At 48.0% G+C, this 27709-nt stretch overlaps 1 protein-coding gene and 1 long non-coding RNA gene across 5 annotated transcripts in view; both read left to right on the forward strand.

The window, feature by feature from the left end:
• Nucleotides 1-27709, forward strand: part of LOC143942692 (NACHT, LRR and PYD domains-containing protein 3-like) — a 235938-nt gene that overhangs the window by 78630 nt on the left and 129599 nt on the right. The gene's annotated exons all lie outside the window — the stretch shown is intronic.
• The window catches only part of LOC143942695 (uncharacterized), a 30424-nt gene continuing 30082 nt past the window's right edge, over nucleotides 27368-27709 (forward strand). The window contains exon 1 of the long non-coding RNA XR_013264820.1: nucleotides 27368-27457. This is a non-coding gene — a long non-coding RNA (uncharacterized LOC143942695). The remainder of the gene's footprint in view (nucleotides 27458-27709) is intronic.

A 27709-nucleotide genomic window follows, 5' to 3' on the forward strand; every position in this document is an offset into this window, starting at 1 on the left:
GGTTAAATGTGTCAAAATTTGTTTAAAAAAGAAACAATTTGGTATGAATTGCACATGTCTACTCATTATTACAAGCTCTGCTTTTGAAACCGACCTTCACGACTGATATAGCTAGGTCTCCATATGTGCATTTGGAGCTGGGGCACAAAAATTTTCCTTTAAAGCGATAATAAACCATGACTGGTTAAAAAAAAAAAAAAACTGTAAGGCAATTGCATAATATACTATCATGTCATGGAATACTTACCTTGGAATCAAGCTTTCCAGCAGTGCACTGTCACCGCTGATAGGGCTTCCATCTTCCCCCCAGGTCATTCTTCTGGGTTTGCACGCTCCGGCTATGTGATTGGCTGGAGCCACGATGACATCACTCCCGAGTATGTGCCCGGGAGCCCTCAGTTCCAGAACGAAGCTCTGACGGTAATGTATGCCAGACCTTGCGAGTGCATGCGCCGGTGACGTCACCGGCTGCATCCAGGATGAACATCTCTTAAACGGTGTATTCATTTTACTTACAGGTAAAACTTGTTATAGGCAAGAGCCACAAAGAACAGAAGTCTATGCTGTGTGCACCAAATGTCAACGACCCGAAAAACACACAGCCAGGGCAACTAAGGAGTGGATCCATAAGAAGCATCTCAAGGTCCCGGAGTGGCCTCGCCAGTCTCCAGACCTGAACCCAATAGAAAATCTTTGGCGGGATGTGAAAGTCCGTATTGCCCAGCGACAGCCCCGAAACCTGAAGGATCTGGAGAAGGTCTGTATGGAAGAGTTGGCCAAAATCCCTGCTGCGGTGTGTGCAAACCTGGTCAAGAACTGCAGGAAATGTATGATCTCTAAATTTGCAAACAGAGGTTTCTATACCAAATATTAAGTTCTGTTCTTCTGCTGTATCAAATATTTATTTCATGCAATAAAATGCAAATTAATTTTTTAAAAATCATACAATGTGATTTCTTTATTCTTGTTTTAGATTCCGTCTCTCACAGTTGAAGAGTACCTATGATAAACATTGCAGACCTCTACATGCTTTGTAAGTAGGAAAACCCGCAAAATTGGCAGTGTATGAAATACTTGTTCTCCCCGCTGTGCATCAAGTGTTATCAGCCAGCGACCTTCGTACATTCATTTATCTTTACCTCAATCATTAACAGCTTTAATGCCACTGACCTTCTACCTAACACTATTTGTACAGATACCAGTTCACCAACTGAAATTCAAAACCGAGTTCTAGGTAGGGCAACGTGCATACCTCCCAACTTCAGAATGAGGGACACTTGAGAGAGGATTTAGCGCGGGAGAGGCTTATGGGGCGTGGTTAAACAAAACCCAGGCTTCCTGCTTTGATTGCTGTGTCTCACAAACACAAACCCCAGCACAATCGTTTAAAAATAAAAATAAAAAGCTTACATTACAAATGGATTTGCACACACAGTGGAAAAGTGCGTTACACAAAGTGTGGAAGGATTCAGGAGTGCATTACGTACAGAGTGCGAGGTTCAGAGGTACGTTACGTACAAAGTGTGAGGTTCAGGAGTACGTTACGTACAGAGTGTGAGGTTCAGGAGTACGTTACGTACAGAGTGTGAGGTTCAGGAGTACATTACGTACAGAGTGTGAGGTTCAGGAATGTGTTACGTACAGAGTGTGAGGTTCAGGAGTGCGTTACGTACAGAATGTGAGGTTCAGGAGTGCGTTACGTACAGAATGTGAGGTTCAGGAGTGCGTTATGTACAGAGTGTGAGGTTCGAGGAGTGCGTTACGTACAGAGTGTGAGGTTCAGGAGTGCGTTATGTACAGAGTGTGAGGTTCAGGAGTGCGTTACGTACAGAGTGTGAGGTTCGAGGAGTGCATTACGTACAGAGTGCGAGGTTCAGGAGTGCATTACGTACAGAGTGCGAGGTTCAGGAGTGCGTTACATACAGAGTGTGAGGTTCAGGAGTGTGTTACGTACAGAGTGTGAGGTTCAGGAGTGCGTTACGTACATACAGTCCCCTGTTATCCTGTGCATACAGGAACTTGTAATTTCCCTGTAACTCAGGATATGCTGGCAGTTTTGGTCCTCCTGACATTATGGTCATGCTGGCAGTTGTAGTCCCCCTGTCAGTTGGTCATGCTGGCAGTTTTATGCCACGTACACACGAGCGGACTGTATGGCGTACTTAGTTCGTCATACAATCCGACGGACAGTCCGTCGTACTTTCGACTGAACGGACTTGACCACACACGGATGCACAAACAGTCCGTCGAAAGCTTGCGCGATGACGTGTACAGCACGTACGACGAGACTAGAAATATGAAGTCCAAGACACAGCAAAGCACCCTTCCGCCGTGTAAATCCTTTCTGGGCATGCGCCATTCTTAGTCCGTCGAACTAGCATACTGACGAGCGGATTGTCCGCTGAAACCAAAGTACGACGGACAGAATTTCGAAAAATCCGAAATTCTTAGTACGACGGACTGCACGCTGAAAAAGTCCACTGAAGCCCACACACGAGCGGATTGTCCGCTGAAATATGTTTTGACGGACTAAGTACGCCATACAGTCCGCCCGTGTGTACGCGGCATTAGTCTCCCTGTCAGTTGGTCATGGGGGCAGTTGTAGTCCCCCTGCCAGTTGGTCATGCTGGCAGTTGTAGTCCCCCTGCCAGTTGGTCATGCTGGCAGTTGTAGTCCGCCTGTCAGTTGGCCATGCTGGCAGTTGTAGTCTCCCTGTCAGTTGGCCATGCTGGCAATTGTAGTCCCCTTATCAGTTGGCCATGCTGGCAGTTGTAGTCTCCCTGTCAGTTGGCCATGCTGGCAGTTGTAGTCCCCCTATCAGTTGGCCATGCTGGCAGTTGTAGTCTCCCTGTCAGTTGGCCATGTTGGCAGTTGTAGTCTCCCTGTCAGTTGGTCATGCTGGTAGTTGTAGTCCCACTGTCATGGTCATGCTGGTAGTTGTAGTCCCCCTGTCCTGCTGGCAGTTGTAGTCCCCCTGTCCTGCTGGCAGTTGTAGTCCCCCTGTCATGCTGATAGTTGTAGTCTACCTGTCATGCTGGCAGTTGTAGACCCCTGTCATGGTAATGCTGATAGTTGTAGTCACCCTGTCATGCTGGTAGTTGTAGTCCCCCTGTCATGCTGGCAGTTGTAGTCCTCCTGACATGCTGGCAGTTGTAGTCCTCCTGTCATGCTGGCAGTTGTAGTCCCCCTGTCATGTTGATAGTTGTAGTCCCCCTGTCATGCTGGCAGTTGTAGTCCCCCTCTCATGGTAATGCTGATAGTTGTAGTCCCCCTGTCATGCTGGCCGTTGTAGTCCCCGTCATGCTGGCCGTTGTAGTCCCCCTGTCATGCTGGCAGTTGTAGTCCGTGACCCACCAAATACCTTCTCCTCCCGGGTGATGTCAGTGGACCCTCCCTCTGCAGTGCTCGGAGTGGGGCTGATGTCAGTGGGCATCTCGGCCCCACCCTCTGCAGTATTCAAAGTGGGGGAGAAGAGCTCCAGCGGGTCACGTGAGCACCCAGCAGTGTAAATAAGGTATTTTCCACAATAAAGTTACACAAGGAAACACACTGCACATTATATCATCTTTTTACAAAACGGATTACATATTTTACAAGGACTTTAACCAAAGGTTTATTTTTGAAAGCTGAAAGGGGGAGGGAACACAGGGGACATAGGAGCTTTTAAAAAAAAACATTTTATGGTTTTATTACAGGTTTTTAAGAACATAAAGAGGGGTAAATGACACAGCACAAGCACTGTGCTGTTATTCGGGCTTTAACCACTTCAGCCCCGGAAGATTTTACCCCCTTCCTGACCAGAGCACTTTTTGCAATTCGGCACTGCGTCGATTTAACTGAAAATTGCGCAGTTGTGTGACGTTACAACGAAACAAAATTTACGCCATTTTATGCCCACAAATAGAGATTTCTTTTGGTGCTTTTTGATCACCTCTGCAGTTTTTAGTTTTTGCGCTATAAACAAAAAAAGAGCGACAACATTGAAAACAAAAAGCAATTTTTTACTTCTTGCTATAATAAATATCTCCAAAAAAGATCTAAAAAAACAATTTTTTTCCTCAGTTTAGGCCGATATGTATTCTTTTACATATTTTTGGTAAAAAAAAAAACATAAATCGCAATAAGCGCAATGGCGCAATGGCGATCTGCGATTGTTTTTTTTTTTTTTTTTGTGACTGCGACATTATGGCAGACACGTTGGACACTTTTGACACTATTTTGGGACCATTGTCATTTATATAGCGATCAGAGCTACAAATAGCCACTAATTTCTGTATAAATGACACTGGCAGGGAAGAGGTTAAACACTAGGGGGCAATAAAGGGGTTAAGTGTGTCCTAGGGAGTCACTCTAACTGTGGGGGGGTGGTGGGTGGGCTACCACTGACATGACAGCGATCACTGCTCCTGATGATAGGGAGCAGTAGATCCCTGTCATGTCACTAGGCAGAACAGGAAAATGCCTTGTTTACATAGACATCTCCCCGTTCTGCCACTCCGCGACACGATCGTGGGACACTGGCAGACATCAAGTCCTGCCAATTAAAGGGGACATACGGGTACGCTGCCATTGTGCCGACGTATATCGGCGTGCGGCAGTCTGCAAGTGATTAAACCCCAGTCAGGTTATTGATGTTTGTGTACCATTTTGAAAATTTCCACTTGCTTTCTGTCGATCGTGGGACACTGGCGGACATCGAGTCAACGGGGCCCGTGGGCACTGTCCCGCTGTATGTGGCAGGTGCGCGTGCTCCCCTGCTGGTGGCGCGCGCCCACTAGCCCTGCAAATTGAAGGGGACGTACAGGTACGCCCATTTGCCCACCGCTGCCATTGTGTCGACGTATATCGCTGTGCGGCGGTTGGCAAGTGGTTAAAGGGGTTGTAAAGGTTCTTTTTTTTTATTTTCTAAATAGGTTCCTTTAAGCTAGTGCATTTTTTTTCTTTGTCTGAATTTCTCTCTTCCTGTTTCTCCTCGGTAAACTTCACACCCTCATCCGAGCGGTGTTTAGTCATCCAGAACAGCTTACTGAGGAGGAACAGGAAGTGAGAAATTCAGACAAAGAAAACAAAGAAAAAAAAACATTTAGAAGGGAAATTGAAGGAAAAGGTAAGCGAACCAACAATGCACTAGCTTAAAGGAACCTATTTAGAAAATAAAAAACAAACCTTTGCAACCCCCTTTAAAGGATAAAGGTAAAAGTAATAGTGTGTTTTTTGTAGCCAAAATTAATATAAGACCTGGTCTTATTTTCGGGGAAACACGGTAGTAGAGATGAACACATCAAGGGCTCCACTAGGGAGAGACAGGTGGGAGCTATGCTTATCTCACTGTACTGTATCTTTAGAATCCATATATCACTCTTAAGAGTGCAAGGTTCACTCTGTAGGTAATTTAGGACTTTGTTTTCCATGGCGTGCAGACACTGCATTCTTCCTTCTCCTTTGGTTGCATCCCGGAGCTGAATCCCCAGGTAGGAAATGTTCTCAGTCTTCTGTATTATTATATATATAATAAATGGGGGGCTGTGCTGCACGATGGAGAGTCTACATACCTTGTCTTCCTCCTTGGTCCTCATCCAACACCAGTAATTCCCACCATGTGGTCACATTTAATGCTCTGCTTACCAGCAATTGTTATATTTTATCTATATTTCCTGTTCTCTGGAGGAGATTTTTCAGCATTTTATTCTTTTATAAAATTCTTTTATTTTATTATTTAGATTTATTTAGATCTAATACAGAAATTGATCTCAAACTATCCACCTAAAAATGACATTTTAGTTTTAGTAGGTGGAGTCTGGTGAGCGACATCCGCACCAATTCCTGATATGTCTTGTATACTTGGCTTTTTTATTTTTGGCCCGCCCAAAAGTTTTGAGTTTTTCTACCCATGTCTGTGTCACTGCTCCTCCTGTTACATCCAATATAAAATAAATACAAATCTAGGAAGGATAATGGGAACCCCTCATAATGGGCAAAGCAGGGGGTACAGACCCGGCAACTCAGCACAGGGATGGTGGGAACTCCTCATAATGGGCACAGCGGGTGTACAGACCCGGGAACTCAGCACAGGGATGGTTGGAACCCCGCATAATGGGCACAGCGGGGGTACAGACCCAGGAACTCAGCACAGGGATGGTGGGAACCCCTCATAATGGGCACAGCGGGGGTACAGACCCGGGAACTCAGCACAGGGATGGTGGGAACCCCTTATAATGGGCACAGCGGGGGTACAGATCCAAGAACTCAGCACAGGGATGGTGGGAGCCCCTCATAATGGGCACAGCAGGTGTACAGACCCGAGAACTCAGCACAGGGTTGGTGGGAACCTCTCATAATGGGCACAGCAGGTGTACAGACCCGGGAACTCAGCACATGGATGGTGGGAACCCCTCATAATGGGCACAGCAGGTGTACAGACCTGGGAACTCAGCACATGGATGGTGGGAACTCCTCATAATGGGCACAGCAGGTGTACAGACCCGGGAACTCAGCACATGGATGGTGGGAACCCCTCATAATGGGCACAGCAGGTGTACAGACCTGGGAACTCAGCACATGGATGGTGGGAACTCCTCATAATGGGCACAGCAGGTGTACAGACCCAGGAACTCAGCACATGGATGGTGGGAACCCCTCATAATGGGCACAGCAGGTGTACAGACCCGGGAACTCAGCACATGGATGGTGGGAACTCCTCATAATGGGCACAGCAGGTGTACAGACCCGGGAACTCAGCACATGGATGGTGGGAACCCCTCATAATGGGCACAGCAGGTGTACAGACCTGGGAACTCAGCACAGGGATGGTGGGAACCCCTCATAATGGGCACAGCAGGTGTACAGATCCAGTAACGCAAATTATGAAATCTTCAAATGCAGCGCACAATTCTCTTCTTCTTTAAGGGGATAATAATGAAGCTGCTTTGCTGATGATACTGATGGAGTTGTTGCAAATTAATTTTCAAATACTTTTTTTCTAGTGATAGCAAGAATAATATTATTATGCACTTTTTTTAAAATATTTTGGCAAGTTACCACAGCACCATTATTCCGTAGTTTTTAAGATCAAAGATACAACTATGTTGGTGTCCCTTGTCAATTTTACATTGTATTTTTTTTTTAAATGTAACTGCCGACTCCCCAAACTGTCATTTGAAGTAAAACACATAGCCAAGTATTGCTATCTGTCAATAGAACTTAACCAAAAAGTGAATTCTATGCATCCAAAAATATAGAAAATATAACAAATCAAATCAAATCATTATTATTCAACCAAAAAATAAAATAAAAGCCTCATGCATGTGTCCTGCTTCTTAATATAGGGGGTCAACAATGCCAAGAGTTGGTGAAAGTAGGGGTCCGTCAGCCACAGATAATTCCAAAAATCATTCGGATTATTCTCCTGCAGCTCCCGCAGCAAAGGCCTATGACATAACTGGTCACAATTAATAAAGCAACCAATTTTTGGTCCAAGAAATCCTCCTCCTCCTGTTCCTGGACTGGACTTGGGTCAAAACAATAACTCCAAGTCCAATAATAAATAACACGTTATCTCCTCCAATTCCGCAACATGTCTGTATGATGAATAACCCATATGTTTAAAAGCAATGCCGGCCGGAAACAAACGGAGCCTGTCCTCATAGTGAATCCGCGTGGTGATGTCAGTACGTACCCTCCTCCAGATGCGTTTCGTCATATCAATAGGGAAAGTGAACTTTAACAGTTCAAGAAACTGAACACAGCAACTCATTTCAGCAGCTACAAGCACATACCACACTGTTCAGGCACTGTCACTGGCAGTCTGGTACAGCATAATAAACTGATACTCGAGGGTAGGGATGAGCCGAACACCACCCCGGGTCGATTCGCACCAAAACCTGCAAACGGTCCGAAAGTTCCCACGAACCTTAGAACCCCGTTAAAGTCTATGGGACTCGAACGTTCAGAATCAAAAGTGCTTATTTTAAAGGCTAATATGCAATTTATTGTCCTAAAAAGGGTTTGGGGACCTGGGTCCTGCCCCAGGGGACATGTATCAATGCAAAAAAAAGTTTTAAAAACTGCAGTTTTTTCAAGAGCAGTGATTTTAATGATGCCTAAAGTGAAAAAACAAAAGTGAAATATTCCCTTAAATATCGTACCTGGGGGGTGTCTATGGTATGCCTGTGAAGTTGCACGGGTTTCACGTGTTTAGAACAGTCCCTGCACAAAATTACATTTCTAAAGGAAAAAAAATCATTTAAAATTGCTTGCGGCTTTAATGTAATGTCTGGTCCCGGCAATATGGATGAAAATGATTGAGAAAAATGGCATAGGTACCCCCCAGCCCATTACCAGCCCCTTTGGGTCTTGTATGGATATTAAGGGGAACCCCGCACCCAAAAAAAAAGGAAAGACGTGGGGCCCCCAGGCCCTATATACTCTGAACAGCAGTATACAGGCAGTGCAAACAAGAAAGGGACTGTAGGTAAGTAGAATCTGTTTGTAATTTAGCAGTGTAGCTCCAGTCAAAAAATCTATTTTTAAGCTTTTTTGAAAACATAGGGAAGGGTTATCACCCCTGTAACATTTGTTTTGCTGTCTGTGCACCTCTTCAGAAGATTTCACCTCATTTTCTGTCCCAATGACAAATGCTTTTTGAACATTTGGGGTTTTTAGTGAAACAAGGATTGGTGATAAAGCATCAGTGGAGAGGAGACACGTTTTTCCCATATTAACTCTTACAGGAGAGAATTTCCCTTCCTAGGGGTAGATTTTATCTCACTTCCTGTTGTCTCCTTCCGTTTGCAAGTAGGAGTCATTTGTAAGTTGCATGTTTGAAAGTAGGGGCCTGCCCTATATGCTCAGCAGAAATTTGGGCCTTAGGCCGTGTACACACGCGGGGACTGTTCGCTCAACTTTGTTCGTCAAACAGTTTCAGCGGACAGTCCGCTCAAACTTAGCATGGAGGAACTTGCCCACACACGACGAACGAACAGTTCCCTGAAACTTGCGCGATGACGTGAACGGCACGTACGACGGGACGAAAAATACAACGTCCTATACACTGCAATGCAACCTTCGACGTGGAAATCCTTTCTGAGCATGCGCGGAACTTAGTTTGTCGAACAAGCCTACACACGAGGGGACTGTCCGCTGAAACCAAGTTTCAGCGGACAGTTTTTCGGAAATTCCGAAAAACTTTGTTCAGCAGACTGTTCGCTGAAACTGTCCGCTGAAGCCCCACACACGAGCGGACTGTCCGCTGAAACACTCTTCAGCGGACAAGGTTGAGCTAACAGTCCCCGCGTGTGTACGCGGCCTTAGGTGTTGGTGTTGCCACAACATTGTAAGCCCTCACAGTTACTCTTGATGGGCGCTGGAACGCCCTGCTGTGAACTATTATATCAAGAAGACATGTGTGATTAGTTTTGTACAAAACGGAAATTCGTACGGATCCGAAATACGAATTTTATGCATACGAATTCCGCACAAAATATGAAATTTCGGATCCAATTTCATAACAAAAAGTCGTTATTGTTACGAAAAGTTAACGAATCTAAAAGTTAAAAACCCAGGAAGTCAGCACAGCACAGGGATGGTGGGAGGCTCCCACTGGGAGCCCCTCATAATGATAAATGAATCATAATGAAAATTTGTATTTGTTATGAAAAGTTAACGAACCTAAAAGTTAGAACCCCAGGAACTCAGCACAGGGATGGTGGGAACCCTATGGGAATATATATGCTACAAATTTTAGACGAAATACGAAATTTTGTTAACGAATTTCGGATCCAAATTAACAGAATTGTGACTGGTGTTTTGTTCACCAATCAGAGGAAGTCAGCACAGCACAGGGATGGTGGAAACCCCTCATAATGGGCACAGCAGGTGTACAGACCCGGGAACTCAGCACAGGGGTGGTGGGAACCCCTCATAATGGGCACAGCAGGTGAACAGACCAGGTAACTCACCACATGAATGATGGAACCCCTCATAATGGACACACAGCAGGTGTACAGACCCGGGAACTCAGCACAGGGATGGTGGGAACCCTATGGGAATTTCTATGCTTATGAATTTCATACGAAATACGAAATTTGGTTAACTAATTTCGGAATTTCGGATCCAAATTAACAGAAGCATGACTGGTGTTTTGTTCACCAATCAGTGGTAGTCAGCACAGCACAGGGATAGTGGGAATCCCTCATAATGGGCACAGTGGGTGTACAGACCTGGAAACTCAGCACAGGGATGGTGGGGACCCCTCATAATGATAAATTCATCATAACAAACATTTGTAATTGTTACGAAAAGTTAACAAACCTAAAAGTTAAAAACCCAGGAAGTCAGCACAGCACAGGAATGGTGGGAACCCCTCATAATGATAAATTCATCATAACGAACTTATTTTTCTTACGAAACGAAAATGGAACGAAACTAAACAAATTTTATGACGTCACCCATGTCTAATATCAAGAAGTGTAATTACATGCCATTGTTGAACAGTGGTAGAAAAATTGGGCCTTTGGTGGTGGTGGTGATTATAAATACATGTACCTGTTAAACAGGGGCAGAAAAATTGGGCCTTAGGCACTGGTGCTGGTGCCACAACACTGCAACCCCTCACAGATACTCTAGTTGAGCGAAGCAATGAACCCTCCTGCAAAATATTGCATCAAAAATTGTAATTACACTCCCCTGTTAAACAGGGGCTGAAAAATTGGGCCTTAGCCACCGGTGGTGGCGCCCAGAACCAAAAATGTTCTTACAAGCTATCAGCAGGATCATTGAGGAGGAAGTGCATAGTCACTCAGCATAACAGGATAGTCACTCAGCATCAGCATAGGCAGTCTTGAAGGGATCTGAGATTTAAAAAAAAATTATTCGGTTACATCAGCATCAGGTGCTTGGTAGCTGTGGGTGATCCAAGACTGATTAATTTTTATGAAGGTCATTTGATCGACTGAGTCAGTGGACAGGCGCACCCTGTGATTGGTTACAAAGCCTCCAGCAGCACTGAATGTGTGTTCCGAAAGAACGCTGGATGCAGGACAGGCCAGTAGCTCAATTGCATACTGTGCAAGCTCTGGCCAGTGATCCATCCTCAAGACCCAGTAAGCCAGAGGATTTTCGGTGGGAAAGGTGTCCAAGTCTGACCTTGCCCCTAGGTATTCCTGCACCATGTAAATCAGACGCTGGCGATGGGTGCTGGAACCGATCATACCTTGGGGCTGCGGACTAAAAAATTGTCTGAACACATCGGTCACACGGCTACTTTCTCCACCGCTCCTTCTGACCGATGCCTCAGCAACACGTTGTCCAGGACCAGGAGTTTGTAACCTCCCAGTCTCTGGGAACGCGTTGTACAGACCTTTCTGCAAGGCCTCCCGGAGATGTCTCATCCTCTGCTCCCTCTGCGATGGCAAGATAAGGTCGGCAACCTTACCCTTGTACCGTGGATCAAGGAGAGTGGCCAGCCAGTAATGGTCCCTCTCCTTGATCCAAAGAATACGAGGATCCTTCCGCAGGTTTTGCAGGATCAGGGAGGCCATGCAGCGTAGGTTAGCTGAGGCATTCGGTCCGGAGTCCTCTGGGTCACTAAGGACAACATGATCTGCAGCTACCTCCTCCCAGCCACGTACAAGTCCATGGGTTCTTGGGACTGTAAATCATCCCTACAAAACTGCTGCCGCTGCTGATGCTGAGTGCCAGCCTCCACCAGGCCCGGACTGGCCATAGGGCATACCGGGCATTTGCCCGGTGGGCCGGGGCCGCCGGGCTTAACCTCAGGGCCGTGATCTGATGCCTGATGGTGGCCAGGCTGCACAGCGGGAGGTAAGCGGTGACCGCGGCCTGGAGAGGGTTAACACAGGCCACGGTCCCCGCTCACCTCCCGCTGTGCGGCTGTGCCTGTGTCTCCTCTCCAGGCTCTCCTCCCCTACCGACGATGTCATCTATCAGCAGAACAGGGGCTGGAGGAGCCGGAGATCTGTACACTGAACAGGGATCCATGGTTGCTAGGCACCAAGTCAGATCCAATTAAAACAGCGATCGCTGTACGCGCATGCGCTCTGCGGCCGACGATTGCTAGGCAACGGGACGCTGCCAGGGCTTGTGCCAATGATGAAATGAAACCGGATGACGCCAGGCAGATAGATTACTTTCTTCTTCACTTTGAATGGACGTAAACATGAGACGTCAAGCCAATTCCGGCCGCGTACACACGGGCGGACTGTTCGCTCAACTTTGTCCGTTGAACAGTGTTTCAGCGGACAGTCCGCTTGTGTGTGGGCTTCAGCGGACAGTTTCAGCGGACAGTCTGACGAACAAAGTTTTTTGGAATTTCCGTAAAACTGTCCGCTGAAACTTGGTTTGAGCGGACAGTCCGCTCGTGTGTAGGCTTGTTCGTCAAACTAAGTCTCGCGCATGCTCAGAAAGAATTTACACGCCGAAGGTTGCATTGCAGCGTATAGGACTTCGTTTTTCTAGTCCCGTCGTACGTGCCATTCACGTCATCGCGCTAGGTTTCAGCGGACTGTTCGTTCATCGTGTGTGGTCAAGTCCGCTCATGCTAATTTTGAGCGGACTGTTTGTCAAACTGTTTGACGAACAAAGTTGGGCGAACAGTCTGCCCGTGTGTACGCGGCCTCAGAGTGTATACAAGGAAGGGAGACACAAGGAAGGAAAACAGGTAAATGAGAAGGCAGTCCGGGGAGTAATAGAGGACACAGGAGCAAAGTGTAAATAGATAAAGATAAATGGCGGCAAAAAAGGAGATAAGAGGGGAAGGTGGGAAGAAGAACGGATAGAAAAAAAGGGCGTATATATAAAGAAAAAGAGAGGAGAAAAAAAAAAGAGACAAAGGAGAGGAAAATAAGAGAAAAATATGAGTGAAAAATAAAAAAGAATAAAGATAGAGAAATGACACCCTTCCAACAATATCATCCTATCAGCAGAGTAGGGGGCGGGAGGAGCTGGAGATCTGCACAGAGAGCGGGATTATTTTCAGATCAACAAGTGGGTAATCACCCGTTTGTTAATAGGATCCAGATCTACAGCTCCCAACGTGCCCTACTTTGCTGATAGGATGACATCATTGGAGGGGTGGGAGAGCCTGTAGAGGACACACAGGCTAAATCCTGCCTCTGCCCTGCCAAAGGTAGGACTGCGCAGGGGAGGCAGAGAGGGGGGCACTGTGATTGGTAGGGGCACTGTGATGGAGGGCTGTGAATGGTAGGGGCACTGTGATGGAGGGCTATGATTGGGCGCTGTAATTGGTAGGGGCACTGTGATGAAAAGGGAACTGCACTGAAAAGGGGGACTGTAATCATTACAGTTTCCTTTACAGTGCTGTCCCCTTTATATCACAATGCCACATTAGAGTGCGGAGGACCGACTCCGTGATTATCCCGTCACCAACCGCCCTTGCAAACGGGCGGTTGCTGGAAAATTGGCTGCTCAGTCTAAATTGCCCGGGCCTGTTTTTTGTCCCAGTCCGGGCCAGGCCTCCACCTTCATGCTGACACAATCATCCTCCTGCTCCTCCTCCTCATCCTCTTCCTGTGTGATGGGTGGGACAGCAGGAACACTGTCTGGATAAAGGGGGCCTTGAGAGGCAAGGAAGTCCTCCTCTTCCTGCCTCTGTTCTGCCTCAAGTGCCCTGTCCATTATTCCATGCAGCGTATGCTCCAACAGGTGGACAAGAGGTACAGTGTCACTGATGCATGCACTGTCACTGCTCACCATCCTTGTGGCCTCCTCAAACGGTGACAGGACAGTGCATGCATCCCTGATCATGCCCCACTGGCGTGGTGAGAAAAAAACGAGCTCCCCTGACCCTGTCCTGGTGCTGTAGTCGCACAGGTACTCATTGATGGCCCTCTGCTGCGTGTGCAGCCGCTGCAGCATGGCCAATGTTGAGTTCCACCTGGTGGGCATGTCACATATAAGGCGGTTCTTGGGAAGGTTTAACTCCTTTTGGAGCTCAGCCAGCCGAGCACAGGCATTAAATGATCGGCGGAAATGCACACAGACTTTCCTGGCCTGCTTCAGGACATCCTGTAAGCCTGGGTACCTGCCCAAGAACCGCTGCACCACCAGGTTAAGGACGTGAGCCACACAGGGCACATGGGTGAGTTGTCCCTGTCGGAGGGTGGAGAGGAGGTTGGTGCCATTGTCGCAAACAACCATTCCTGGCTTAAGCTGGCGTGGCGTCAAACACCTCTTGGCCTGCCCTGCAGAGCTGACAAAATACCTGCCCCAGTGTTGCTCTCCTGTCCCCCAAACAAACCAGCGCAAGCACGGCATGGCATAGTTTTGCCTACGTACTTGCATAGCCCCTTGAACGCCTATGGAGCACCGCTGGTTCTGAGGACAGAGTACTGGAAGAGGCCATGGAGGAAGAAGAAGAGGAGGGGGTGGAGGAGAGAGGTGTGTCACAACCAATAGTAGCATTTTGGAGGCGTGGTGGTGGAACAAACTCCAACACTACTGCACCTTGTCCTGCATCCTTCCCAGCTGCCAAAAGAGTGACCCAATGGGCTGTGAAAGACAGGTAACGTCCCTGTCCATGCCTGCTGGACCATGAGTCAGCGGTAATATGCACCTTACCGCTGACCGCCCTGTCCAGCGAGGCAAGGACATTGCCTTCCACATGCCGGTAGAGAGCCGCAATCGCTTTCCGTGCGAAAAAGTGACATTTGGGGACCTGCCACTGAGGAACCGCACATTATACAAACTCACGGAAGGGGGCCGAGTCTACCAACTGAAAAGGCAGCAGTTGAAGTGCTAGCAATTTAGCCAAGCTAGCATTCAACCGCTGGGCATGTGGATGGCTGGGAGTGAACTTCTTTCGATGGTCCAATGGCAGGTCAACATATGTCTGGTCAAGCATGTGGTGCCCAAGCGGCTGATGTTCCGGCCACGCGAGATACGCTTGAGACATATGTTGCAAATAGCAGCGGTGCCATCTGATGCACTCGTCTCAAAAAAGGCCCACACCAAAGAACTTTTAGAATAACACGCAGAGGCAGCGCCCTGCACAGGCGGAGCTCTGCAGTGTGATTCAGTCGGTGTGCTGCCCCTAAGCTGGCCCCCGGAGGGCATCCTGCCTCTTTGGACATGTGCCTCCTCCTCCTACTTCTCTCTCCTACCAGGCACCCACGTGGAGTCAGTGCCCTCATCATCCCCTCCTTCTTCATCGCTGGAGCAAACCTGGCAGTATGCTGCAGCTTGTGGAACATGACTGCCAGATTGCTGTCCTTCTTTAGCATCCCCTCTCTCTGCTCTAACGCTACTGACTTCCTCTAGCTGATTGTCATCATCAGAGCCTACAAAACACTGGGAATCCTCCTGGAGCATGTACCCAACACTGTGCTCAAAGAGTTCAGGGGACTCCTCAGGAGGACATAGTGGCACTGGTGGGTCTAGGGAAGGAGTCACTGATGATGACATTGAGACGAGGGAAGACGATGCGTTGGCAGCTGCTTTGCTAGTACCCTGAGCCTGGGTGAGAGAGGATGAGGAGGATGAAGAGGGCTTAGTCATCCACTCTACCAAGTCTTCGGCATGATGCTGCTCAACACGTCCAGCTACTGAAAATAAGGACAAGCGTGTCCCATGGCCACGTGCTGATGATGACAATGCACCGCATCCACGACCAGCACTGTTGTCTCTAGACACAGAGCCTGCTTGCCCTCTTTTATCGGCTCGTGCCTGTCTGCTGCTCCTTGTTGGCCTTCCAGACATGGTAATGGCCTGAAGGGAGATGAGAAAACCAGCAATTGGGTAGTGTATATTGTGCTGGAGGCACACAACACCCACTAACTCCTGCAGATGCCTTTATTATAGAACAGGAATTAAAGGGTAGATACCGGTGTATACTGTGCTGTGCTGGAGGCACACACAACACCAACTAACTCCTGCAGATGGCAGATGGCTCAATTAGAGAAGAGCTATATAGGTGCGTAAGGGTGTATACTGCTGTCAGGGCACGCAGACAACACCCACAATCTCCTACAACTGACTGAAAGCTCTATTATTGAAGAGCAACATAGCTAGCTATATAGGTGGATATAATGGTGTATAGTGCGGTCAGGGCACGCAGATAACACGATCAATCTCCTACAACTGACTGAAAGCTCTATTACAGAAGAGCAATATGGCTACCTATATAGGTGAATATATTGGTGTATACTGAGGTCAGGGCATGCAGACAACACCCACAGACTCCTGCAGATTGCTAAAAGATCAATTACAGACAAGCAAGAAAGCTAAATCGGCCGATAACAAAAGGTGTATACTGTGTTGAAGGTACACAGAGAACACCCACTAACTCCTACAGACGCCAACACACACACAAGGCCGTCGCACTGGCGGCCTTATATAGTGTGGGGCGTGTACTACACAGCCTGAGCTATGATTGGCCACAGGCATCCTGCCTGTGGCCAATCATGGCTCTCCTCGCTGCCGGCGCTGTGATTGGCCAAGCATGCGGGGTCACAGTGCATGCTTGGCCAATCATCAGCCAGCAATGCACTGCGATGGCGCAGAGTAGGGGGGTGTGGTAGTTCAGGCTCACCCATGCTTTTTTAAGGCAGACGGTTTTCTGTCCCAGGAGATGCATCTCCTACAGGATACACATTTTTGGGTTATGCTTTTGGAGGAAACGGAACACCAGGGAGCGTTTAATCGCTGAGTTTAGGCTCCTAACATTCCGTGATATTATCGTAAACTGAAACATCTGGAGTAAGGGAAGAGAATTTGATCAGGAGGGAAACACTCACAGGGGCAGTAATTGGTCCGCATTACATACAGTTCTATATCAAAATTACCTGAGCACACACAAGATAAAGCACCTGTAAAAACCAAAAAGGTTAACAACCCCAACAGTAACCCTATCCCCCACCCCAACCAATGAATGCTTAAATCCCCAAACATTATACACCCAATGCTAGGGGGACGTGAACCAGTGGCTGTAGTCTTGTAGTGGAATTGGTCTGTCCATACAGTACAATAGAGGCTCCACCGCTTAGGGAGAAATCGCGGATATGTGGAAGGCTTCACCTGTAATGCGAAAAAGCAAACCAGCAGGAATGAAATTAAGGAGGATGCAGGAGGCACCTTTTCAAAAGGGTAGGAGTTAGTAGCGGTATAGCTAGCAAGATAAACCCCATACATGTAGGGAAAGTGTATGGAAGAATGCTTTTGCAGCAGAAGTTCATATTATGAATATCAAGCCATGCATTTCCTGTAATAAGCCACTAGAGTTCACCAGTGGCTCGGTAATAGAGCCAAGGGAGTCATAGTGTATAGTACATTGCATAACACGTTGATCCACTTCCCAACGAAAGCTGTCAGAGCAGTGCTGGCACTTACAGTGGGGGTACAAATGATCCCTGAAGTTCAAATTTATTGAAACTGAAGAGTTCACCTTGTCATACCAGGGGCACGTAACTTAAATACGTTACAAACAGGCAGCTGATAACGGGCACAACAGGTGCAATGTAGTAACTTACTGTTGGAGAATTTTAACCCCTCCAGCGCCCCCCGGTAACCAAATATTGGAACATGGGGTGTCAGTCAGCCAAGGAGGGAGCAATGCAGCAAACAGCAGAGGCTGTACTCAGACCAGACAGGATGCCATCCTTCAGCGATGTGGGGGTAGAGATTCCAACCATGAAGATGCATCTCTGGGGGAGGTAAAAAATCTTGTTTTGCCATCTTGGACCCGCAGACGTGCTGGGAAGAGAACACTGTATCGAATACTCTTGACACGCATGGATGATTTAACATGATCAAATGAGCGTCTCAATTCCTGTGTTTCCTCTGAGTAATCCGGGAAAATGAGGAGCTTGTTGTTCTGGAATGCCAGTTCTCCTTGCACCCTGGCTGCCCTAAGCACCTCATCCCTGTCCCTAAAGTTCAGGAATTTAAGTATAAAGGTGCGAGGTGGTGCACCCTGCGGACCAGGCTTAGGTGGGATATGGTGAGCCCTTTCCACCGCATAGAAGGGCGAGAGTAGGGCTGTTGGCAGGAGGGTGCGCACAGTAACTTTACCACAAATTCAGTCGGGTGCAGGCCCTTCACCCCCTTCTCCAGGCCCACGATGTGGAAATTGTTCCTCCTATTGCGGTTCTTAGCGTCCTCTGCTCCAGAGCCCTGATTTTGGGGTGAAAGGTGCGGAGATCAGTATTATGGCTCTCCCCCCTGTCTTCCACATGTCCCAGGCGCTGCTCAGCAGAGGATAGCCGGGACCTTATCTTATCCATGTCGAATCTAATAAGCCCCACATCCAGCTGCACAGCATCGACCTTAGTGGTCAGGGACGTTATGGAGGCTTGGCAGTTAGCTATGGCTGCCAGGACATCTTCAAGTCCCAGTTGGGATGGAGGGGGCTGCTCCATTTGCTTGGTCTGGGATGCCATGTTAATGGTGGAGTGCACGTAGGTCTCCACACGTGGTTGCTGCAGGCCATGAAAAGTACATCTGGTACTTCCGGCGCCGCATGGAGTAGCTGTCCTCTCCCACAGCTCCCGCACACCGGCCTCGAAATTCGGCATTTACACTGGCGATTTCGCCCACAACACCGATCTGCAGCCTCCCCCACTACACCGGCTCCACGATGGACCGGTTGTGGAAAAAAGCGGGCCGCGATCATACGCGGCCGCCACCGCGCGGCAGGCCTCATCGCAAATCGAGGCCCCGGCTTCGGCCTACTCAGCTCCGGCCTGCACGGCCCCTCCGGAGGAGACAGCGCCTGAAATGGAGGTAGGTGAACACGCAGTAGGTCAGACAGCTTCAAGGGACACATCATCCCTACAGTCTCCAGCCCATCAGCCTGGCTCTGCTTCACCTCTTCTCATGCAGCAGTCCCTGCTACCCCCACCAGGACAAGATCATCACACAGAACTCTTAGCACAGGCTGTGGCTGCTCTCATCTCCCCTATGATTGCTGCCTCAGTGGAAAAGGCTATCAGTACAGGCATGCAGAAATTTCAAGCCCAATTAGGGGAACATACGTCTAGATTGAATGAGGCTGAAAACCGCATATCCAACTTAGAGGAAGAACTCTATCAGACACAGACCCTGGAACAAGCCCAGCACAGAACCAATAAATATGTGCTGGAAAAGCTCGATGACCTCGAAAATAGGTCCAGGAGGAGCAACCTGCGATTTGTAGGAATCCCCGAATCGCTTCCCCAGTCTACTTTGTCAGAACTCTGCACACACCACATCCCTGAGGCACTGGGTCTCGGGGGACCCTTTACAGTGGAACGTGCTCACCGTGTGGGAGCTTTCAATTCGGAGCGCAAATCCCCATGCCCAATAATAGCTAAATATCACAACTACTCGGACAAAGCCTCCATTCTACAGCAGTACCGAGAATCCAGATCTCTTCAGATTGATGGAGCTAAAATCTTAATCTTTGCTGACTACTTGGTGGATGTTTCCAAGAAACGAAAGGCCTTCCAACATATCTGCATGGAACTCCATCAACGACAACTGAAATTCACTCTGGCGTTCCCGGCGGTTCTGCGGATCAAAGCACCTAATGGCGAACAACTTTCTTTTCATGACCCTGATGAGGCAACTCGCTTCCTGAAATCACTACGCTCGGGCCCTCCTCTCAGCCCCTCACCCAAGACGGCACCAGTCAACCGAGCCCTGGACCAAAGGAGCCCACGGAAAGACTCTCCCAAGCACTTCAGGGCTGCAGGTCCAGTTCAACATGCTCAAACCTTACGTTGATGGGCTCTAGTGCCCTGCAGGTTCTCTCACTCTCCTCCCGGGTTTAAGGCCCTGTACGTACCCTTTCCCGCCTGGATGAAGTGACCCGTTTTGAACTTTTCCCCTCCTAGGCCGTTCACACTTCTCAGGTAGTATCAGGGCTTTCTGAGCCATCCTGATTTGCACCTTGTTCTCCTATGCAATTCATATTGTTCCTCATTTCAGATGATTGTTCTTTCTTTTACTGTTCTTTTTTTTTTATTACTTAAACTGTTTCTACAAGTTTGCACTTGCATTTCCCCTAGGGCTTTCTCTGTGCAGTCCGTATTCCACGCCCTGGACCCTGCCTGGATTTATGGCGTACCCCGTTCCCCTTTTGTAGGGCGGCAGTACCTGCATCAAACGTGAGGCTCAGTTATGAGACCTGGTCTACACGGTGACCCCCATGCGGAAAAAAGTGAAGTTGGTAATTGTTTATGTTGGCTTCCTGTATGTACGTTCCTGGCATTCACACCCTTCCCTCCCCTACCTCCTCCACTCCCCTCTCCTCCTCGCTATGCTTGATCTCAAGCTGTCCTTACTCGCTGTTACCGTACCGAGGGCCATGTCGACCTCTATAATGTAATGTCCTCACTATTACCTCTCTTTAGGCTCACTAGACAATTGTTACTATTACGTGCCAGTCATGTCCCCTTTAACGCTCCATTATGCTTCAGATAGTCTCATGGAATGTGAAAGGGCTTCGTTCCCCCTCCAAAAGGCTGAAGGTACTGAGGCACCTTAAAAGGCTTAAAACAGATATAGCGTTGCTACAGGAAACCTATCTTTCTTCACCTGACTTTGACCGGATGAAGAAGCTATGGGTAGGTGATGTGGTTGGCTCTGAGGCCATTTGCCGCAAGGCGGGAGTACTTATTCTTATTAATAAGCCTCTTCCCTGTAAGCTCTTATCCATAGACGCAGATCAACAGGACAGACTCCTTTCTATTCGGGCCCGAATAGGGACCAAAGAGCTTGTAATATCTAATGTTTACACCCCTAATAACCCCACGAAGCAATTCTTCAGCGCGTTAACTGGCTGGCTCCTGCGTTATCCCCACCTTCCACAAATTGTAGGGGGCGATTTCAACTACACTTTTCACCTGCTCGACGATAGGTCCTCACTTCCACGCCCTGTCTCATCTTCAGCCCCTACCAATCCCAGGAGCCTTGCGTCGACGATGGACTCCCTCCACCTCCATGACATCTGGCGACTTCACCACCCGATCGACCGTGAATTCTCTTTTTACTCCCACCCACACAATGTCTTCACTAGGATCGACTACATCTTCTGTACAAACGACCTAATTCCCATACTCCCGGGAGCAGACATCCATGACATAGCTATATCAGACCACGCACCCGTCTCGGTGACCCTAGAGACCCCAGACATTCACCCCAACCCTAAAATATGGCGTTTTCTGTCCTACCTCCAACACAACACAGACTTTCAATCATACATGGAGAAGGAGTGGGCAACCTACACACAAACGAATGCGATGCATACTGATAATCCGAACCTGTTTCGGGATGCTGGCAAAGCATTCCTCAGGGGCCGCATTATCTCCTATGCATCATCTTTCAAAAAACACGCCCTTCTTAATTACAAGACCTCCAGTTCCAGATTGCACCAAGCCCAACGAGTATTCTACACTAATGACTCTCCCGATAACCGGACGGCTTGGCACATTGCCACACAGTCTTTTGACACATAGGCTGAAACCTTGGAAACCACCAAAAGGGCCTACCTTGACGCTACTTTACATAAATTTGGTAACAAAGCCGGCAAGCTTCTTGCCAGACTTTGCAAAGGTCCCTACCGCCCGACGGTTATCCCATCCATACGCGACTCCGACGGTCATGTGACGGCTACGCAGAAAGGCATAAATGCGGCTATGCTGCACTACTATTGTGCCTCTATGCGGCAGACCCTATTGACCAACACACGGCACGCGACTTCCTTGGAAAAGTCGAGTTGACCCGAATATCTCCCACCCAACTCGACGCTCTAAATGCCCCCATCTCCCCTTCGGAAATATCCTCCACGATTCGAAACCTAGCCTCCTCCAAAGCCCCTGGCCCTGATGGCCTGACAGGCGAATTTTACAAATCCTTAGGTCCTCTACTGACTTCGACTCTAACAGATGTCTACCAACACATATGGTCTGGCGTTCCCTATATACCTTCAGGCAACCAAGCAATTATCAAACTGCTAGAAAAAAAAAGGGAAAGACCCGCAAGAACCTAGGTCGTATAGGCCCATCTCGCTCCTAAACATCGACGTCAAGATCCTTTCCAAAATAGTAGCCAATCGCCTGGCCAACGTCACCCCCTCCCTGATACATTCTGCCCAATCAGGTTTTGTCAAGGGCAGAACGGCAACCATTAATATCAGGAAGGTGATGATAGCCCTGGAACACGCTAGATGCAACCCTAACAGTGACCTAGCCATTATTACCCTTGATGCTGAAAAGGCTTTTGACAACGTCAACTTTGAATGGCTATTCATGGTTTTGGGCGAGATGGGCTTCTCTGGCCCCTTTCTTCACCTAATCAGCTCCATGTACACTTCCCCAGCAGCTAGGCTAGTCGCCGCAGGCCTCCTCTCAGACAAGTTTCACCTCCATAAGGGAACCAGACAGGGCTGCCCCCTATCCCCTCTCCTTTTTAACATTGCCCTTGAACCACTTTCCAGATATCTGTCAAACGTAGCCCCGTTACATGGGATCAAAATAGGGTCTCACGAACTGAGAATGTCTTTCTTTGCAGATGATGTTCTTATTTTTTCCGCCAACCCATCCGTGGACATGCCTACGTTTAAATATATTTTCAACCAATTCAGAAAATGCTCGGGATTGCGAATAAATTACTCCAAGAGCGAGATACTCCCTTTGGGCTCCCGTCCACCTCCTGCATGGGCACAGCATTCCATTTTAACGATAGCAAAATCTCATATCACATACCTAGGTATTAAAATAGGGAAACTCCCTTCTTCTCTCTACCACCTGAATTATCCTCCCCTCTTTGCCAAAATTGTTCAGGAATTTGAAAACTGGAAGGATCTGCCTCTTTTGCTTCTGGGAAGGTGTCATCTAGTCAAAATGGTCAGTTTCGCATGCCTACTATATCCTCTTCAGACGGTACCTCTACTCCTTCGACACAGGGATACCAAACTCCAAAAGGCCGCGATTTCCAAATTTATATGGCGAAACAAAAGACCACGCATAGCCTTTACCAAACTTCACCTTCCTAGAACCGAGGGAGGTATTGGCCTCCCCAATCTAAGAACATACAACCTAGCCTGTCTTTTGAGGGTAGGCCTAGACTGGATAACCCAAAAATCCCGCTGCTCAAATTATCAACTGGAGGCTGAAATGACACGTCCCTACTCCCTAACAGCCCTTCTTCACTGTCAGTGGAAACGACTCGAGCCGTCACTCCAACATAATCTTTTGCTGAGAGATACAGCCATCGCCTGCAGGGAGGCAAGAAAAGGTCTCAAACTGTCTCCTTTCATTTCAAGACATCTCCCGATACAGGGTCATCCAAACTTTACCCCGGGTCTGGACCACCATCCTTATGAAACATGGCAACAAAAGGGCCTTACTACCTTCTCCTCCTTATGTGACTTGGACTCTGGTCGCGCATTATCATTCCGCTCCCTGGCCCACAAATTCTCCTTGCCAGAATTATCTGCTTTCCACCATGGCCAATGCCTCAGTTTTTTACAGAAAACCTGCAGGGAAGAACGCACGAGTTTCAGATCCTCTTTCATTTAAACACTTCTTCATAAAGACTCTTACAAAATTTCTGACATCTACAAACCTTTACTTCTGAAAACAACGCCTCCTCTGAATTCATCCTCAGTCTCCAACTGGGCTAAAGACTTTTCGGATGATGACATAGTGGAAAAGATCCTGCACGGCCTCAACTCAATTTATAACCTGGTTCCAAATGAATCCTGGAGGGAAACCCAGTTGAAAATTTCTCACTAAGCTCACATACCATTCCTGCCCTCAGCGACACCACATCAATCTCCTGCTTCATTATGCCCTCTCTGCCAACACCCTAGACCTTCCCTCACTCACCACTATTGGTCTTGCATGATCATCTCATCATTTTGGGATCAAATCCTAGCCTTCATTTTTTTCCCACAAATAGAGCTTTCTTTTGGTGGTATTTAATTACAGCTGGGAGTTTTATTTTTTGCTAAACAAACAAAAAAAGATGCAAAATAAAAAAAAATAAAAAAATCACGTTTAATAGTTTGTTATAAAATTTTGCAAACAGGTAATTTTTCTCCTTCACTGAAATGCGCTGATGAGGCGGCACTGGTGGGCACTGATAGGCTGCACTGGTGGGCACTGATAGGCACAGTTAAGGTGACACCAATAGGCACAGATAAGGCGGTACTGATGGGCACAGATAAGGCAGTACTGATGGGCACAGATAAGGCAGCACTGATGGGCAAAGATGGGCACAGATAAGATGGCACGGATGGGTGGCACTGATGGGTGACACGGATGGGTGGCACTAATGGGCACTGATAGGTGGCACTGATAGGTGGCACTGATAGGTGGCTCTGATAGGTGACACTGCTGGGCACTGATGGGCACTGGTAGATGACACTGATGGGCCCGGATATGTGGCACTGAGGTGCAGCACTGTTGTTGAGGCAGATTGTGGGCACTGATAGGTGGCACTGTGGGCACTGATAGGTGGCACTATGGGCACTACTGGGTGGCACTATGGGCACTAATGGGTGACACTGATGGGTGGCACTTTTTCCTATAATTAGGTGGCACTGGCAGGGGGCAGGTGGGCACTGATGAGCTGGCCCCAGCTCGCAGTGATCGGGACTGAAGTCCCTCTTACGGCCGCCGGTGATCGTCTTTTTTTTTTTCTCCTCGCGCTGTCAGCGAGAGGAGGAAAAATAGCCGATTACCGGCTCTGTTGTCACATTGGCTGACAGTGGTAAGGGGTCGGGATCATGATCATGTGGTAAGGGGTCAGGATCCTGATCATGTGGTAAAGGGTCGGGATCGATCCCTTGCTCTGATCTGTGATCAGGCGAGTCTCATAGACTCGCTGATCACAGAGCGCGCCGCGCGCGCACGGGACGACATCAATAGACGTCATCCCGGCAAAGCAGGTCCGCGCTGTAGCCGTCATTCGGCTATAGCGCGGATCTCAAGCGGTTAAGCAAAATAAAACGTGATGCTCATTTTGGCCAGAATCATGCAGCTCTACAATGCACAATTATTAGGCAAGTGAATATTTTGAGCACATCATTTTTATGCATAGTGTCCAACTCCAAGCTGTGTAAACATGAATGCTTATTGGATTTAAATATAACAGGTGATGTGTATTTGTGTAATGAGGGAAGGTGTGGCCTAAGGAGATCAACACCCAATATCAAGGGGTGCATAATTATTAGGCAGCTTCTGTTCCTCAGGCAAAATGGGCCAAAAAAAGAGATTTATCTGACTCTGAAAAGTCAAAAAATATAAAAAGACTTTCAGAGGGATGCAGCACTTCCTCTCCCATTCACCGGGCCAGTAGGAGAGAGGAGCGGGCTCGGGGTGCTCGGGCACCCCGAGCACACCCTTTTTTGAAGCCAATTAGAGCCTCTAGTACGTGCTTAAAAAAAAACACTCCCCGTTAAGGCGTAAAGGCCCTAAAGATGAAAGAATAATGACATGGCCCCCTTCCTCACCTGAGCTAAACCCTAATGATAACTTGTGGCCCCTTCCTAAATGGGAGATTTACGGTGAAGGAAAACAGTACACCTCTCCGAACAGTGTCTGGGGCGGCTGTGGTTGCTGCTGCACAGAAGATCAAGAAACTGACAGACTCCATTAATAGAAGGCTTATGATTGTTATTGAAAAGAAGAAGGAGGCTATATTGGTCACTAATTTATTTATTTATTTATTTTAAATGTCAGAAGTGTTTTTTTGTACATTTTGAGTTTGTTTATTTTCATCTGTTAAAGCGGTGTTCCGCCCCAAAAAATTTAAAATAAAAGCCAGCAGCTATACATACTGCAGCTGCTGGCTTTTAACAATAGGACACTTATCTGTCCTGGAGTCCAGCGATGTCGGCACCGCAGCTGATGACTCCATCAGCTGTCGGGTACTGCCGCAGCCATTATGGGTAAGGGAACCTGGCAGTGTAGCCTTAGGCCGCGTACACACGCGGGGACTGTTCGCCCAACTTTGTCCGTCAAACAGTTTCAGCGGACAGTCCGCTCAAAATTAGCATGAAGGAACTTGCCCACACACGACGAACGAACAGTCCGCTGAAACTTGCGCGATGACGTGAACGGCACGTACGACGGGACGAAAAATTTGACGTCCTATACACTGCAATGCAACCTTCGGCGTGTAAATCCTTTCTGAGCATGCGCGGAACTTAGTTTGTCGAACAAGCCTACACACGAGGGGACTGTCCGCTGAAACAAGGTTTCAGCGGACAGTTTTTCGGAATTTCCGAAAAACTTTGTTCAGCAGACTGTTCGCTGAAACTGTCCGCTGAAAGCCAACACACGAGCGGACTGTCCGCTGAAACACTGTTCAGCGGACAAGGTTGGGCGAACAGTCCCCGCGTGTGTACGCGGCCTTACGGCTTCACGCCGGGAACCCTACTGCGCATGCACGAGGCTCCGCTCCTCTCTCCTACTGGCCCGGTGAATGGGAAAGGAAGAGGGAGCCCCATGGTGATGTCCCGGGCCACGGCCCGGACTGCCGGAAGTGGGAACAGGATACCTGTCAAAGACAGGGATCCTGCCCCCCTTACCCCCCAAAAGGAGGGGGAGAGGAGAAAAATTAGTGGAAGGTCCACTTTTGGGTGGAACTCCGCTTTAAAGTGAGAATAATAAACAAGTGAGATGGGAAAATTTTCATTTTTCCATTTAGTTGCATAACAATTCTTAAGGCCCCTTTCACAGGGGGCGGATCCGCTCAGCGGAGTCCGCCAGCTCAGAGGGAGATCGATCGGTTGATCCCCGCTGAGCCGGCGGGTGACAGGTCCATCTCCGCTCACTGAGCGGGGAGGGGCCTGTCAGAGCCCCCCGCTGATCTCTATGGGGAGGTCGGACGAAAAGAGACAGCACGTCTGTTTTCATCAGATCTCATCCGATCCTCCAAGACGGATGGCGAAGGCATCTTGAGCGGATCGAAAGGCAGACGGGTGTCAGCGGACGCATATCCGCTGACATCCGCCTGCCCATAGGAGTCAATGGATGGCCGACTCGGATCCGCCTGAAAAACGGACAGGTGGGTCCATGTGGGCTTTTTGTGTGAAAGGGGCCTAATAGTTGCCCAATAATTGCGCACACGCAAGAAAGCCAAAACCAAATTTTTACTTTTTTAAATCTTTAGGTTTGAGATTAATTAACATTTTGAATTGACTGAGAACACTGTAGTTGCTCAATAATGAAATGGACCCCCTTAAAAATACAGTTTGCCTAATAATTGCACACACAGTATAGCGGGAAGGTCAGATCCCAGTATGAATATCTGCTGAGGAAGCAGAACATTTTTTTGATGATTGCACAATCATACTGACTTTGTGAGAGGACTGTGTACAAAACGACATTCTTTGCAGAAGGAAATTGCATCATACACGAAAATGAAAGTTGCTAGTTTTTCCTAGGTGTGGCCATTTTGTACGAGAAGGGCTTTGAGTCAAAACATTCATATAGAGGTAAATAAGATGGACTTTGTTGTTTGTAGTATTTCCTAGATAATAAAATGTTATTGTTTGCTTCTATATGCTTTTTAGAGTTCAGATTTTGTTAAACTTTGTCCGAGTGACTCTGAGATTAGAAGATAGGAGTAACAATCAGACGTCTAACGTATTGAGAAGGAGAAAACAAGAAATTGTTTCATTGCAACACTAGAACCCGAAGACTTTAGGAGAAGGATGGGCTGAAAAGGTAAAGATCTGTTCCTTGTA

Source organism: Lithobates pipiens, unplaced genomic scaffold, assembly GCF_037356315.1.
Source record: "Lithobates pipiens isolate NorthernLeopardFrog02 unplaced genomic scaffold, aLitPip1_a1.2 Scaffold_30, whole genome shotgun sequence".
Taxonomy (NCBI): Eukaryota; Metazoa; Chordata; class Amphibia; order Anura; family Ranidae; genus Lithobates; species Lithobates pipiens.